General features: G+C 40.4%; 1 protein-coding gene across 3 annotated transcripts in view; it reads right to left on the minus strand.

Annotated features, from left to right (window-relative positions):
* The window catches only part of Klhl13 (kelch like family member 13), a 152703-nt gene extending 142819 nt beyond the window's left edge, over positions 1–9884 (minus strand). For 2 of the 3 annotated variants that reach the window (XM_036174722.1, XM_036174718.1), the window contains exon 1: positions 9738–9883. The gene's annotated coding sequence lies outside the window, so the exon portion shown is untranslated. Of the gene's footprint in view, positions 1–9737 lie in introns of all 3 variants that reach the window. The other variant, XM_036174715.1, reaches the window with a different exon arrangement.
* Between the last annotated feature and the right edge of the window lie 5864 nt (positions 9885–15748).

Raw genomic sequence — 15748 nt, forward strand, 5'->3', positions numbered from 1 at the left:
GTAAATTAAAAAACAGTAAATGTTCTCCTAAACATTTACATGAAACAGATACTTCATGAAATATAAACTGTGGCTAGAGAAATGGCTCAGCGGTTAAGAGCATAGAATACTCTGCCAGAGGACCCAGGTTCAATTCCCAGCATCCACAGGGCAGCTCACAATCACCTACCTGTACCTGGCATTACAGGGGATTTCGTGGCTTCTTCTGGCTTCCCCAACACCCTCTTCTGGCCTCCATAGGTACCAGGCACTAAGGTGGTGCATACACATACATGCAGGCAAAACACCCATACACATAAAATAAAAAATTAAGTCTCAAAGGAAGTTTAAAATACAAACTGATTTATTTTCTGTCTCAAGGAGTACATTATCACATTACTACTCTGTTTATTCAGAACATACACTCCAGTCTGAGGGATCCTAGAGTAGTGGAAAGAACAATGGATAGAGACTCTGTTTGTTTAAGTTAGACTACAATGTTTCTCAGGCTTCCTAATGCTTTGACCCTTTAATACAGTGTTTAATGTAATGGCAACTCCCAACTATAAAGCTATTTTATTGCTACTTTTTAACTGTAACTTTGCTACTCTTATGAACTGTAATGTAAATATCTGAAATGATATATAACCCACACGCTGAAAACCACTGGGTTAGAGTAACGCCTAGGATATATTACATATATTTCATGTATATTAGTTGAATGAATTGTCAGAATGGGGCCATTCTAGCCAGAAGATCAGAGAAGAAACAGAAACCAAGGGAAAAAACACCCACCCAATACAGACAAACTCAGAAATCGGCACCTAGACCTATAATTAGCCACAAACCCTGATGTGTAGATGCCAGTGTAAGGACGGAATTGGTAACAGCCAGGGCAGTATGTCACCACTAGAGCCCAGCTGTTCTACCACAGCAAGCCCTGAATAGTCCAACATAACTAAAGCGTAAGAAAACCCTTTTTAAAAACAACATTATGAAGATAATTGAGGTCCTTAAAGAGGAAATGAGCAAATCCCGTAAAGAAGTTGAGGGAAAGAAACAAAAAAATTGGAGGAAATGAATAAATTCCTTAAAGAAAGCCAAGGGAAAAAAAAACAAATAGTTGAAGGAAACAAATAAAACTTTTCAAGACCTGAAAATAGAAATAGAAGCAATAAAGAAAACACAAACTAAGGAAATTCTGGAAATGGAAAATCTAGGCAAGTGAACAAGAACTACACAGATGCAAGTATCACCAACAGAATATGAGAGAATCTCAAGAGTGGAAGACACGATAAAAGAAATTGACACATCGGCCAAAGAAAACATTAAATCTAAAAAAAAAAAAAAAATCATGGCACAAAACATCCAGGAAAAGACCAAACCTAAGAATAATAGGATGCCAGTTAGTGATGGTACAAACCTTTAATCCCAGCACTTGAGAGGCCACAGCAGGAGGATCTCTGAGTTCAAGGCCAGCCTGGGCTAGAGAATCAGTTCCAGGACAGCCAGGGCTACACAGAGAACAAAGAGGGGGGGGGAGAAAGAAAGAAAGAGAGAGAGAGGAAGAAAGAGAAAGAAAGAAAGAAAGAAAGAAAGAAAGAAAGAAAGAAAGGAAGGAAGGAAGGAAGGAAGGAAGGAAGGAAGGAAGGAAGGAAGAAAGACAGACAGAGACAGAAAGAGAGAGAGAAAGAAAGAGAGGAAGGAAGAGAGAGAGAGAAAGAGAGAGAGAAAAAAAGAAAGAGAAAGTAAAAAGAGAGACAGAAAAAAGAGAGAAGAAAGAAAGAGAAAAAGAGAGAGATAGAAAGAGAAAGGAAGGAAGGAAGGAAGAGAAAGAAAGAAAGAGAGAGAGAAGAAAAAGAGAGAAGAGAGAAGCAAGAGATATTGAGCCCATGATTGGAAAAAGCAGACAAGTAGGTTGGGGGGGGGGGGGAGAGAGAGAGAGAGAGAGAGAGAGAGAGAAGGAAGGAAGGAAGGAAGGAAGGAAGGAAGGAAGGAAGGAAGGAAGGAAGGAAGAAAGAAAGAAAGAAAGAAAGAAAGAAAGAAAGAAAGAAAGAAAGAAAGAAAGAGGGAGGGAAGGAGGGAGGGAGGGAGAAAGGAGAGGGGGAGGAGGATGGGAGGGAGGAGGGGGAGGAGGAACTGGCAGATGGGTTGAAGAGATTTATCTTAACTGAGAGAACATTCCAGAAAAAAAAATCCACTGAGACACAGAATTTTGGGCATAAAATATCATGATTGGCAAATAGAGATAAGGACAATCTTTAAACTAGGTGTTTTTATAGTCAACTTGGAATGAAATGGTTGCCAAGATATGAGGTAATGAGAGAAGGTTGCTATACTGAAGAAATTCACGTAATGGACACTAAGGTCAGTTAATAGTTGGCTCGGAGGCTTTCTTTTTGCATGTTTTTAATATTATTTAAAAGTTAAAGATCAAAATCAAAAATTATACTGAACACTCATGATCCTATGTAACTATGAATGGTCCTGAAATTACTAAAGGCTAGGGATTATGTCTCATTTGTCTGATACTTTCCTTCTGTTTTTAATATAGATTCTTAATATAAATTATGAATTTAATGTCAAAAATAAGTATATAATCAGAAGAAAAACATATTAACTGACCACCACACACAAAAGGCTCTCTTGTCATAAAAAACCATAGGAAGTTTAAATAGCAAAAGAAACACAAAAATACTCTATAAATATGGCCCTGGCAGACTGAGCACCAAGTACCAAGTACCAGTACTGACAGAGCAGAGTTTTGGCTAATTTTAGTTGGTGTGGCCCTGCTATTTCTGCTTTCTTCTGATATAAGGAGCAGACAGACATCCCTCTCTATTGAGAGTTGTGTGAATATATCAGCATGTATTATATGGTAACAATTTACATGGTAACCATCATGAACAAGGTACTGAGAAGATAAAGTAATTTATTTACCTCCCGAATCTCCACCACCCACAGCAACTGCTTACTATTAATATGTGCAAAGCCCTTCTTTGAGCACTTTACTGTGAGGAGACAAGGCATAGTCTCTTATCAAAGAACCTCAGTGCCAGATATAATCCCAATTCAGAAATGTCCAGCCTTTCAGATAGGTAATTACATAATACTGTATATTATGTAATACTCCACTAGGGTCTGTGGCACTATTCCATAAACATATTACTAATTCTACAATAAATATAAATTAAGACTACCACTAAGAAGAAAAAGGGTTTTAATATTTTCAAGTTACATTTTGTTACCACTTGAATTTTGTCACCTAACTTACCAAATGAAATTTTTATCAATTTTCTGAGTTTTGCAAGTCTTAAAATCTCAAATTAATTGTGGGTCTAGCCAATTCATTTAAACTTTAAAAGACCATAAGGGGTGACTTTCGTTTTTCTTACTTTAATGATGAGGCAATTGAGGTATATTTATGTTACTCCCTCACTCCACATCCCCCAGCTGACAAGTATCCTAGATAGAATCAGAACCCAAACTGCCTAGCTACAGTGTTTATATTCTCAACAATTATGCTTCATAAATAAACTCTCCCATAGACTGCTTTGAAATACCAGAGAGCTATGGAAAAGGCAAAGCAGTATTAAATCATATGGTATATTAACATAACAGGAGAACATTCACAAGGCAGCATTTCTTCATTAGTAAGTAACTAAGAAGGACACAGCATGGCTCGGTGCGGGTGCGCAGGACATCAACAACAGGCAAGCTAGAAGAGGTCCAGGTCACCTTCCCAGAGCCAGCAGCCAGGTACCACAAAAGCTTAATGATGACACAATAGGGCAAGTTTGTTACTACTATTCACCTTCAAAGGAAGGAAACTGTTTACAATAGCAAATGCTACAATAAGGCCTGATATTTAAATTGTTTCTTGAATAGTACTAAGCTTTGAAACGACAGAGAAAAAGAATTTTAAAAATGAATTATATGGCATGGCTTCCTATAGTGTATCTACTCTGCACCAGGAATAATGCTAAACACAAAAGTTTCATATTGAGAAAAACAGGTGAAACCAACAGAAATTTGTATGAGAAGAATAGAACTGGCCAGGCGGTGGCGCTCACCTTTAATCCCAGCACTTGAGAGACAGAGCCAGGCGGATCTCTGCGAGTTCAAGCCAGCCCAGTCTATAGCTCAAGATCCAGGACAGGCACCAAAACTACACAGAGAAACCCTGTCTCGGAAAAAAAAAAAAAAAAAAGAGGGCTGGAGAAATGGCTCAGAGGTTAAGAGCACCAGCTCCTCTTCCCGAGGTCCTGAGTTCAATTCCCAGCAACCACGTGGTGGCTCACAACGATCTGTAATGAGATCTGGCGCCCTCTTCTGGCATGCAGGCAGAACACTGTATACATAATAAATAAATTAATTTCTCAAAAAAAAATAATAACAATAATAATGATAAAACTGTTGGAAAAATCTCTAGAGTCAAGTCATGAAGGATCTGTGCTTGCTCAGTTAAGACACTGGAATTTGAACCTGTAGGAGGTGCTAGAGGTCATTTACAAGAAATGATCTCCCACAACACCAGCATTGAATCCTATAAGATGTTAATAACCATACATATTTCTATTTGAGACCAAAAAACAAAAAAAAAAAAAAATCAAATCTAGGATGGCTTTCAACTGAAGGCTGAGAGAAATGAAATTTAATTTAAGCACCAAGCACTTGAGACAATCCTAAACTCAAAGCATAAATCTATGGCGATATGAAAATGTTACAGAATCCACAGCTAAAAGGAAATAACAAATCTCTTTAAAGTCCAAAAGACATTTCTAAAACCTAAATGATTCTTTAGTACACAAAAGAAACTTCTAGCCTTCCAAAAGAAACACATTTCTAAGAAATTAACAAATCAGTCCTTAAAAAACAAATTCTTTTTTAAATTAATTTATTTTTTAAAAAGGTTTTTTTCCATTGTACATACCAACCTGTTTCCCCTCCCTCCCTTCCTCTAGCTTCCCCCACCTCCCCCATCGCATAACTATCCACATAATTGTCACCCACACTCAGAAGGTCTGGTTTGGTCCCATGCATGTTCCCCAGCAGGCAGGCCAGAGTCCATGAGCTGCTTGGGTCAGAAAAACAAGTTCTTAAATGACCTGTTTGGGATGGTGGTGTTTTTTCAGTAGCTGGTCTGTTTTGCCTTGTCTTGAGACAACATCTCCCTTTGCCCTAGAAATCTGAGACCCACCTGCCTCTGCCTCCCAAGGCCTGAAATTAAAGGTCTGTGCCCCAACATGCCTGAGAAGCCTGCAATTTTTTCAAGTTGTTGACAACTTACCTTGCAGCACAGGTAACAATTTGCCAGCGGCAGGAGGACTGCTCACTGCTTTAAACAGGCCCCACAGGTCCTATTTTCCTAGTCCCTTATCTAAAGAGTAGAAGAACAGACTCGCTTAGCTATTTAGCCAACTTACCAAAGTTTTCGTTCTCGAGTATTAACGTAAATGACTGAGCCAGGCATTCAATTTAATGCTCTGTAAAACATGCCTTAAGTTCCATTTTTTTTTCAGACAATAATTTCAGATTCCCTAATGGCTTCCCATTGTTCCGACAATCAAATTCAAATTTTCAGAAGACTTCTAAATGCTAAATATCTATTATCTCGAACATTCTCTGGTCCAGCTCACTAAGACCTCTCACCACACTGTGTTTACTGTTCTTCGTAGCTCCTATGTCTAAATTATCCCTGATTTTTTTTTTTTCAGAGATAGGACTTTACAATGTATCTATGGCTATCCTGGAATTTGCTCACCCTGTAGACCAGAGTGGCTTCAAATTTACAGAGATCGCCCTCCCTCTGTCTCCCGAGTGCGGGATTAAAGGCCCGTACCACCGGGCCCAACTTGTTCCCAGATCTTAAGAAACTAAAAGCATTCTATCTTCTCTTTAGGGCTATGCTCATATATCACCTCTTCTCTAAGAAGCTCTATAGTTCCAGAATTCTAAGAAGCTCTATAGTTGCCGGAGTTCTCCAGAGAGAGAGACACAGAAAATAGGAGATTCGCGTAGATCTAAGAGAGGGAATTGACTTACAAAATCAGAGATGTCCCTCAGCAGTCTGTCCGAAAACTGGATGCCCAGGAACGCTGGTGGTGGAGCCAACGGTGAAACTCTCTTAGGCCACAAGCCTAAGAACCTAAGGGGCCACTGGTTAAAAGTGGAGCCTAGGTCCAAAGGCCGACAAGCCTGGAGTTCTGATGTCCAAGGCAGCCGCGGGAAAAGTGACTCTCTTAGCTGTGGGAGAGAGCAACCCGCCTCCTGTATCTGTTCTCCGCCTCCTGTATCTGTTCTCCACAGCCAATTGGCTGGAGCACGCCCACACTGGGGGCAGATCTTCCCTTCTTAGTCCACTCAGATTCATACACTAATCTCAGGAACCCCCCCCCACAGCCACACCCCAAATGATGTTTTACTGAGTCGCTAGATAGGTCTTAATCCAGATTATGTTGACAAATAACATTAGCCACCATATACCACCGTTGTGAAACTAGGTTTTTCTCGTTTTTCTGTACTCTATGTATTATATTGATTGTTCTTGCTGCAATCTATAAGGATTCTAACTTATAAGTTTTTACACTGTGTCTATTATACAAAGCCTTGGCACATGGGAGACATTCAACAGATTTTATACCATGAAATATTAAAATAATTAGTAATACTTAAAAATCTCATTGCTATAAATATCTCTAACTCTAAGAAAACCACTTTCTCTACTTTTGAAAAGTTCACTTTAGGGCTGTTCTTTTTTTTACACTTTCCATGCTTTTTTAAAAAATGTGATTTCTGCCAAATTGTTATACTATTTTACAGAAATAAACAATTACACCAGAAACAAAATGCTGGAAGGGTTTTAATGATATATCAAACATCATAAATCAAACTATTTGAATATTTAAGTTAATCTCATTTTAGTACTGCAAATCAATTTAATGAATACAACATAAAAGAAAAAAGGGGCCTGGCGGTGGTGGTGTATGCCTGTAATGCCAACACTCGGGAGGCAGAGGCAGGTAGATCTCTGTGAGTTGTGAGTTCGAGGCCAGCCTGGTCTACAGACCTAGTCCAGGACAGGCTCCAAAGCTACAATAATGAAACCCTGTCTTGAAAAACCAAAAAAAAAAAAAAAAAAAAAAAAAAAAAGAAAGAAAGAAAGAAAAAAGAAAGAAAGAAAGAAAAGGCAATAATAGTAGCAGAATATGAAGTTAGCTTTAGTAACATCAGAAATATTCATTTCAGTCAGAGCTGGTTCTGTAGTATGTAATCCAAGCACTGAGTAGCTGACGATCAGAGGATCACAAATTCAAGATCAGCTTCCCTCAACTACATACCGAGTCTGAGGCCAGCATGGGCCATGTGGGACCCTTTCTCAATTTTTTTAAAAGGAAAATTAAATATCTAGTTTGGTAATCTCTAAGGGTATCACAAAATCTGTCAAATATTGAAAATGCAGAGGAAAAAAATGCTTATGGCTACCTTGCATCCACTATTTTTCTTTATCTTCCAGGCAAAAAAAAAAAAAGAATAGTTTTTAATTAGAAAGTCACATCAGTGATAATCTTAGTTTAGGCTTAATAATAATAATCTCAAAGGGAAACAAGTAAAATGTATGTCTCAAAAACAGGTTGCCAAAAAATGAAAAAAGTGAGCACACTAGGGTGAATACCCTTTTTCCTATCATCTTCTACCTTTTACTAAAACTAGAGTGAACTCTAGAAATTCAGTGGAAAAGGAAGTATCAGGCAAGTTACCTAACTAAACTGATCACTGATAGCCTCTACTGCTTTGTGAAAATCACTTTCTTCAAAACATTGACTAAAGCTGATAAAACCACACCACGCATTTCAATTTTTTTTTTTCTGAGACAGGGTTTCTTTGTGTAGCCTGTCCTGGAACTGACTTGGTAGCCCAGGCTGGCCTCAAACTCACAAAGATCCGCCTGTCTCTGCCTCCTGAGTGCTGGGATTAAAGGGGTGCACCACCACTGCCCAGCTTCAAATTTTGCTAATAAAAATGGTAGCTTAAAAATACTGAGTATATGAAGTTCTTGTCTTTCTACAAATGCCTTCATTTGCTATTGCAGCAGAAACTCTTCCCATTGCCTCACTACCAAACCTAAGTGCTACCAGGAGAGTGAAACATAATCAGCATCTTCACTGGCAATTTGGTTTCTTTTGAGGCTGCTGCCAATTAGTGAACTGTCATCAATGCCAGCACCTAGTCACACATTAAGCAAATGAATCAATCACTGGTCACTGGTAACTGTAAGGGTATTAATAAGGATTTGTGGTTAAAGGAACTAATTTTTTAGATAAAAAAATGATATCATAACTGCTTAACTCATTTTGCTCGGTTTTCAAGTTTGAGAACTAGATAAAACCTATTTCTAAAAACACATCTGCATACGTCAGCATGTGCTCTTCACTGGTATCTGCCTCCACGTTCAGCTTCTCCATTCAATTTTCCTCTCACTAATTACAGCATGAGCAAACGAACCTCGGTGTAGGAACCAACATGGCAACTGAATGGGAACAAAGTGAAATGGCTAAAAGTAGTGTGTTTGGTTGTCTTTAAAGAACCCCAGGGTTCTAAAATGCACTACATGAAACTGTGGCTTTTCTTTAAAAGGCAGGTATCCTTTTCAACCCCAACGCTTTTCAGTGCCCATTCAAAGTGCTTAGTAACCAGTCTATGCTAACTTGAGAGACTAGTGCTAAGTCCACTTAAATGATGAGCATCCTAAATTTGCAGATGGAGATAGGAAGCCGGGGTTACAAAACCCACCAGCCCTCCTTTAGTCCAGCCTGCTACAGTGCCAGGAAGGTTTAGGGCCACAAACAAACATTGCATACAAACATACACACACACACACACACACACACACACACACACACACACACACATTTTAAGTGACTGGTTTTTGGACTAAGTTATTAAAACCTAGAAAGAAACCTTAAAGTTCCTCAACAGATGCTTATTAAATGGTATTTAATAAAGAAATTGTCCCATCTTTTTTTTTTCTGTAAATGGTAGGCTTAAACCCTGTAAGCCTCCAAGAAAATAATTCATCAACTGTGATTTTAAAAGGGGGAACAGGAGCCAAGACATTCACAGCTGAAGACATTCAGAACTAAGTTAAGTGTTCTTGACTGGGAAGCCAGCGACGGAGTCTCTCAAGATTCTGAAAGCGGGATGGAATAGGAAGCACAAAGTAGAAACTGTTAGAGGACAAGAGACCCGTGAGGCTGAGGGTGACAGAGAAACCCCAAAGGATCGGGGCAGCGATGGGGAAAACCAGAGAAGATCTTGGAGGGATGACAAAGAAGCACAAAAAAACTGAGTTCTGACTCGTACCCAAGCTTCTGTTGGAGCCAAAGGGACCTGCAAGTGCAAAGGTGCGGAGATAAGAGCGCGCGACAGCACGGGGGCGAAAACCCGGGTGGGCAAAGAGAGAAGCTGGGTCCCCGCCTCGCAGTTCCCCGCGCGGATTCCCAACTCCTGGCCGCGCAACGCGGGTGCAGAAGGCAGGCGGGGAAGCTCCTGGAGCCCCTGTGACTTCAGGACCCTGCCTCACCTTGTCTGCCGAGTCCCTGCACCCAGCCGCTCCTCTGCGGGCAGCTGCGCTCCGAGGGCCAAAGAGGGAGTCGCGCAGCGCAGCCCGGGTTCCCTACTGCCGCGAGGCACAGACGCCCGCCCCGCTGCACCCCCTAGTCGCCCCGGCCACTTCAAGGCAGAGGGAGAGCGCTTACCCTAACCCGAACGCCGCTCCAGTTATTTGCCAAAGTCCCTGTTCCAGGCTGCCTGGGAATAGGAGCTGAGCTGCTGCGGCCGCAGCGACAGAGCCTCTGCCTGACCTCACCAGGGGGTGGGGGATAAGGGAGCTGGGGAGGGGAGGGAGAGTGGTGGGAGGGGAGCGCGTGGGCGGGGGAAACATGGCGGCAGGGGTGGCCCTGGCGGCGCCTGCGCGGAGGCTGGGGCTAGGACTGTGTGTGGGGTCCGAGTTGAACACTCCGCTAAAGAGAGGCAAGGCTGGGCCCGGAAGCAGGATGACTGCCAAGTGGCCCTGGAGCCTCCGAAACCAGGACACTTGGGTGTGAGCCCACATGGCTTCTAGTGTCCAGGAGGCAGAAGTGAAAACTGTCAAGTATCAAGGGACAGCAGTGCATGGACTTCTCCAAGGAAGTTACCAAGTGCATCCTGCCAGCCATAACTTCAGCTTCTTCAAAGTCACTCCAGAGACCAAGCAAAGGAGATACTGAGAGAGAGGTGTCTGTCGCATCATCTCAGCGGGGCCCAAACCTCAAAATAAACCTGATCCAAGCTCTCATACAATCAATTGTTCATCACTTTTATAATGGTCTGGAATGAGTGTCTCTTTCCTATTAAAGAATATTAGGAAAGAGGAAGAAGAACTCCAAACACAGCAGTTAACGTTTTTCCAAGCGTCTATTATTACCGGCACTGTGCTTTGAACTCGGTGTACTCTCAGGGCTATTCCATGAGGTCCATGAAGGTTATAAACTAGTAAACGGTAAAGCGGGGCCCAAACACTTCACCACTGTGCTACACTACTTCCAAACTGCCGAGACCACTCTTCTGAGTTTCAAATCATCATCCTTTTTTCCCAGTTCCATTAACCTAGACCCCAACCAATAAAATAAAGCAGTCAAGTCAGCTTGCCCCTTGTCTGTCTTCTATTAATCATTTACCTTCCTGACAGTTGATGCTTCGGGCCACCTTCTTCTATCACTCTAGACTACTTCATCCTTTCTACTTAAAATTCTAGTTTCAGATTAAATACCAGCACTGGGGGGGGGGGGGGCAGAGGCAGGCGGATCTCTGTGAGTTCCAGGCCAGCCAGGTCTACAGAGCGAGATCCAGGAAAGGTGCAAAGCTACACAGAGAAACCCTGTCTCGAAAGACCAAAACAAACAAACAAACAAAAATTCTAGTCTCAGGCAGGTAAGGTGGCTGGGTAGGTTAAGGCATCTGCTACCAAGCCTGATGGCCCGAGTTTGCTCACCAGGACTCAGTCTCATGTGGTGCAAAGAGAGAACCAAATCTTGTAAGTTGTCCTCTAACCTCCACAGGCGCTTCACGGTGTTGTGTGGGTGCTCTCACAAGCATACAAATGTACACTCAACAATTTTTTTTTCTAGTCTCTTCCTTGAAAAATTACTGGAGCCTTCTTAGCAACCAATCTAATTAATCACTATGGGGTTTCCCCATATTTTCAAGAGTGATGAGACTAGGGGCCAGAATGATATGTGTGTCCTTTCGCCTACCAGTAAACTGATCTGGAGTCTGAGATCTCAATATCGCTGTCTTCATATTTCAAGTTCTGAAATTTGAATAGTGCAATGTATTTTAGGCAAATTTAGGAATAACTAGCTACTCAAAAGCTTGCTAGAACTAAAGACAACCCACCACATTTATCAAGCTAGCAACATGATAGTAACTCCAAGTATACATATGATATGCATTATTACTTTTTACCTGTCAGTGCATTCAACCCAGGTCACCTGTGTTAACAGGGATGCATCCCCCTGGCTTCTCCTCTATGCTTATCCAATAATTATTGTATATGTAACCACACAGTTAATGCCTATTAGTGCGACATCACCTGTTAGTTTACAAACTCATTAAGATGCTTCTAAAGCAATTAATTTCACTATGTATCAAAAGTCTACAATACAGCTAAAATAAACACAAATTCAGTTGATATGCATCCAAGTTACTGTTTTTCCCTGCCACCAAAAGATTAAATTCCTCCACCAGAAATGACAGGAAAATGGGCTAGTTGGGTGTGGCCAAAACAGACTTTTCCCACCCCAGGAGTAAAGCTTTAGTAAGGATGAGGACAGCTCTACATGTGAACTGGGAGTAAGAGGCTACAAATGTACTTAATCAATGGGACTCTTGCTATGTGAACTAGGGTGCGTTTTTAACATAGTTAATCTAGCAGATAAAACCCTAGACTTGGAGTCAGAAGACACTGAATGTGTTGTGTGATATATACTTTGCCCATTGTTCTATCTGAATGTGTTTCCCTAAGTTCTGAATGGAGATGGTAATAATGTCAGCCTGGTGGGATTCACTTTCATATAAGGTAATCTGTATCAGACATCAAGAACAAGAAAATACCTGCGGTGTAGGTCAATAGAAAAGTTCATATTTAGCATACACAAGGTCCTGAGTTCAATCCCAGCCAATAATAATAATAATAATAATAATAATAATAATAGATAACAAAAAATTTATTTACAAGACCATAGTTTTGTAAAACAGAATAATGGGCATATATAGCAGAAATTCAGAAGCTAAGAGGTCAAAAGAAAGTACTGTGATGAAAAGAAAATAAAACACGTTTGTAGCCACTACAGGCTGAACTATGTTAACCCCCCACCCCAGTATGCATGGTGATCACATGTTCTAGTACACCACAATTTAACCATACTTGCATAAAGTATTTAGAAGATAGACAGTTACATTTATAAAGGGTTATTTAGGGTAAGCCTGAATCCCCTATGACTAAGGTCCTTATAAGAAGTAACTGGGTCACCACACCAACCTGAGTGTACATAGAAGTAAGGCTATTTTACTATGTTATGTTTGTTTTAGTTTTGCATCCCTGGCTGGTCTAGAGCACAGAGAGATTGGCCTGCATTAGCCTCCAAAGTTCTGGGACTAAAGGCATGCACCACCATTCCAAGCTGAAACAATTGTTCTCTTTAATAGGTGTATCCATGTAAACTAAGTCTCATGCTTCATACTATGCATAAAAATGTAGAAGATGGCCGGGCAGTGGTGGTTCACGCCTTTAATACCAGCACTCGGGAGGCAGAGGCAGGAGGATCTCTGTGAGTTCGAGGCCAGCCTGGTCTCCAAAGCCAGTTCCAGGAAAGACGCAAAACTACACAGAGAAACCTTGTCTCAAAAAAACCAAAAAAAAAAAAAATGTAGAAGATGGGGCTGGAGAGATGACTTGGCAGTCAAAATCGCATGTTACTCTTTCAGATCACCCAAGGTCAGATATCAGTACTCATGTTGGTGAACTCACAACTGGCTATAACTTATCCTGTCCTATGTAGATGCAAGCACATATATGGCACACACACACACACACACACACAGAAGTGCACATATGTAAATAAAAGTAAATCTTATAACTATTAAGAATGTCTCTGTGATGGCTATTCTTGGTTGTCAATGTGACTATATATGGAATTAACTAAAACACAAGTGTCTGGATATACCAGTGAGGGATTGTCTTCTTAATTAAACCATTTAAAGTAGGAAGACCCACTTTTAATCCAGATCTTTTGAGGTGGGAAGATCCACCTTTAATCTAAACCACACCTCAGGTATATATATATATTTCCATTTAACCTATTCCACCCTGGCAAGTAAGCTCTGTTAACCACTAATTGATTTGTACAAATCATTTACCTCCATTGATTCTTTCCTAATCTGTAAAAGAAAACAAGATAATACTCATTACTCATCATTTCACAGTTCGATTGTGATAGTTAGTGAGCATGATGAAACTAAAAGTGCTATTGAATTACTCACTTTTGGTTTTACGAGGTTTTTTTCTGTTTTTTATCTTTTAACAGACTGAAGATCAAACTCGGCGCTCTGCATGAGGCAGTCTACTACTGAGCTACACATGGACAGCCATTATGAAAGGTCCTCATGATGAAGTTCATCTTCTTTATTCTTGGTGATTCCATAGGAACTTTGTCTATAAGAAACCTGAATTTCTAGTTCTGTATTCTAACTTTCTTCTGATATAATACTACATTTCATTCTCCTGGACTTGCCTAGAGATTCCAGAAATAAAATAAGCAGTAGCTACTCTATTAAAACAATAGTTCAGTGTTTAGGGATTTAGCTCAGTGGTAGAGCACTTGCCTAACAAGTGCAAGGCCCTGGGTTCAGTCCTCAGCTCTGGAAAAAAATAGTCCTAGATTTATAGACATATTGTTCTTAGGGATCTGCTCTTCAAATAGGTGATACTTGAAAAGCATCTGATCAGGTTTGTTTTTCCAATGTACCATTCTCAACAAAGTATCCATCACACCCACAGATAATGACCTATTCCAGTAACCAGTTCTATCAAAAGTTAAACATTCTCTAACCAACAATGATGATTCCTGATGGTCACTTAAAAGCACAGAACTTGTTAGATTTCTCTTTTGACTGGCCTCAGCCTTTGTTTACACACACAAAATAAAGACCAGTTCAGCACTAACAAGAAGAAATATACAAGCCATATTTCTGTTACATGTAACTTTCTAGTAGCTATATGTTAAAAAAAAATAACAGGACTAGGATATAGCACCAGTCACAGAGGGCCCACCTAGCATACATGAAGCCTGAGGTTAAACTCCCACACTTGCTGAGTAAATAAATATGATTACAGTTTCATCTGTTTAAAAAAAATAACTGCAAATTTTTAAATATCTTGGAATTAAGCTAATAAAAGAGGGAAAGACTTGTAAAATGAAAACACTGAGACACCAAATAAAGAAATGGAAGAAGATAGCAGAAGACAGAAACACTTCCAGTGCCCATGAACTGCTAGGATTAATATTGAGAAAATGGCCGTCCTACATGAAGCAACCCACAAATTAAATGCAATCTCCATCAAAATTCTAACACAATCTTCACAAAAATTAGAAAAACAATCTTAAAAGTCATGTGGTAACACAAGAAATCCCAGATAGCCCAAATAATCCTGAACAATAAAAACATTGACTAAGGTCTCACCATACCTGATTTCAAGTTATACTCCACAGCCATAGTGGTGAAAACAGCAAGGCACTGGCACAAAGCAGACATATTGATCAATGGAACAAAATTGAGGATCTAGATAACACACAACCACCAAAGGCAGCATATTTAATAAATGGTGTTGAGAAAACTAGAAGTCTACTTGTAGAGAAACAAAATTTGATCTGTCTCTTTCACCCTGCACACAAATCAGTTTCAAATGGTGCAAGAGTTCAATGTTAGACCTGAAAATCTAAAACTTCTAGAAAATAAGAGTTGGGTGTACACTTTGGATATAGGCTTAGGTAAAGACTTTCTGAATAAGACTCTGGTCACCCAGGAAAATAGGAACATCAATCAACAAATAGGGCTTCATAAAATTAAAAGAGCTTCTATGATGTAAAGGACTGTTAATGAACTTAAGAGGCAGCCTATAGAATGGAAACAAATCTTTGTGTGTTATACATCTGATGGAGGATTAGTGCCTATAATATACATGGCACAATGAGAGAGGGAGAGGGATAGGGAGAGGGAGAGGGAGAGAGAGAGAGAGAGAGAGAGAGAGAGAGAGAGAGAGAGAGAGAAGAAGAAGAAGGAGGAGGAGGAGGAGGAGGAGGAGGAGGAGGAGGAGGAGGAGGAGGGAAGAAGAAGGAGGAAGAGGAGAAGAAGAAGGAGGAGGAGGAGGAGGAGGAGAAGGAGAAGGAGAAGGGAGAAGGGAGAAGGGAGAAGAGACGAGAAGAGGAGAAAGAATCTAATTAAAAATTGGACATGATCCTGGAAATAGAGTTTTCAAAAGAAATATAAAACGGCTAAGGATATTTTCTAAATGTGTTCACCATCCTTGTCTATAAGGGAAAATTCAGGAGAGTAAGCCTGTCCCTGACACTCTGGAGCACCAGGACCCACAGGCTGGATAACACAGAGATCTAGGAATGAACCAAATGTGACTGGAGAAAAAAATATCAATGTAATGATGCCTAACAAT

Source organism: Onychomys torridus, chromosome X (assembly GCF_903995425.1).
Source record: "Onychomys torridus chromosome X, mOncTor1.1, whole genome shotgun sequence".
Classification (NCBI taxonomy): domain Eukaryota; kingdom Metazoa; phylum Chordata; class Mammalia; order Rodentia; family Cricetidae; genus Onychomys; species Onychomys torridus.